Source organism: Bombina bombina, chromosome 3 (genome assembly GCF_027579735.1).
Source record: "Bombina bombina isolate aBomBom1 chromosome 3, aBomBom1.pri, whole genome shotgun sequence".
Classification (NCBI taxonomy): Eukaryota; Metazoa; Chordata; class Amphibia; order Anura; family Bombinatoridae; genus Bombina; species Bombina bombina.
The window spans coordinates 113,902,776-113,904,892 of NC_069501.1; positions in this window are offsets into that span (position 1 = coordinate 113,902,776).

Here is a 2,117-nt window from a genome sequence, read left to right on the forward strand (position 1 = left end):
GATGCTCCGCGCCGGATGTCTTGAAGATGGAGCCGCTCTGCCTTGGAAGGATGATGATAGAAGATGCAGTCTGGATGAAGACGTCTGCCTGCCTGGAGGACCACTTCTTACCACTTGGATGAAGACTTCTCCCGGCTTCGTTGAGGACTTCTGCCCACTTGGATGAAGACTTCTCCCGGCTTGATGAGGATGGATGTCCGATCTTCAAAAACTGTAAGTGGATCTGCAGGGGTTAGTGTTAGGTTTTTTTAAGGGTTTATTAGGTGGGTTTTATTTTTAGGTTAGGGTTTGGGCAATGTAAAAGAGCTAAATGCCCTTTTAAGGGCAATGCCCATCCAAATGCCCTTTTCAGGGCAATGGGGAGCTTAGGTTTTTTTAGATAGGATTTTATTTGGGGGGTTTGGTTGTGTGGGTGGTGGGATTTACTGTTGGGGGGTTGTTTGTATTTTTTTTACAGGTAAAAGAGCTGATTTCTTTGGGGCAATGCCCCACAAAAGGCCCTTTTAAGGGCTATTGGCAGTTTAGTTTAGGCTAGGGTTTTTTTTTTTAATTTTTTTGGGGGGGGCTTTTTTATTTTGATATTAATTAATATAATTTATTTAATTGTAGTGTAATGTTAGGTGTTAGTGTATGACAGGTTAGGTTTTATTTTACAGGTAAGTTTGTATTTATTTTAACTAGGTAGTTAGTAAATAGTTAATAACTATTTACTAACTAGTCTACCTAGTTAAAATAAATACAAACTTAGCTGTGAAATAAAAATAAAACCTAAGATAGCTACAATGTAATTATTAGTTATATTGTAGCTATCTTAGGGTTTATTTTACAGGTATTTCATTTTAAATAGGAATTATTTAGGTAATAATAGTAAGTTTTATTTAGATTTATTTGAATTATATTAACGTTAGGGGTGTTAGGGGTAGGGTTAGGTTTAGGGGTTAATATATTTATTTAGTGTTAGTGATGTGGGAGGCCAGAGGTTTAGGGGTTAATAACTTTAGTATAGTGGCGGAGACGTTGGTGGCGGCAGATTAGGGGTTAATAAGTGTAGGTAGGTAGCAACAACATTGGGGGCAATAGATTAGGGGTTAATAAATGTATGTAGGTAGCGACGACATTTGGGGCAGCAGATTAGGGGTTAATAAGTGTAGGTAGGTGTCGACAATTTCGGGGCGGCAGATTAGGTGTTAATAAGTGTAATGTAGGTGGCGGTGATGTCGGGGGCGGCAGATTAGGGGTTAATAAGTGTAATGTAGGTGGCGGCGATGTCGGGGACAGCATATTAGGGGTGTTTAGACTCGGGGTTCATGTTAGGGTGTTAGGTGTAAACATAAATTTTCTTTCCCCATTGGAATCAATGGGGCTGCGTTACGGAGCTTTACGCTCCTTTATTGCAGGTGTTAGGCTTTTTTTTAGCTGGCTCTCCCCATTGATGTCTATGGGGAAACAAACCAGCTCAAAGCAGCGCTGGTATTTGTGTGCGGTATGGAGCTCAACACTGCTATATTGCCTGCTAACGCCGTTTTTTTGCAAACCAGTAATAGCAGCGCTATAGGGAGGTGAGCGGTGACAAAAACTTGCAAGTTAGTATCGAGCCGCTCATAACGCAAAACTCGTAATCTGGCTGATAGATAACATTAGCAGGTCTGCTTTACTTGCAGGCACAGCCAATTGATATGGGCATATCCTGAGAACAGGGGCATAATTATATCGCTCAGAGTTCTCAACTGAGACTAAGACCCGCACCCCTATGGGCTCCATCTGGCTCTGCAGTCTTTAGAGATTTTGCTTCAGGGAGCATGGTGTGGCCTACGCTCCAGCTGCACTATATCTGACTCCTTTATGTGCGTTCCTCTGCGAAAAAAGCTTCCAAATTTAAAGAAGGTATAAGGATTTGCAGTATGGTTGCAGGGAAAGAATGACTCATAGTCCCAGAGGAGCAGGCCTCTTTTCTTCTATCAGCTCAGTCCTGCATGAGAACAACAGGTGATTGTTTTATGAGTAAAAACAGCTATGTCAAATACAAAAATAAAAATGAAGGAACAATTTCACATGCATTAATATTCTGCAGTAGATATAACAAGTCATTTAGACAACATTAATTGGAAACATATCAA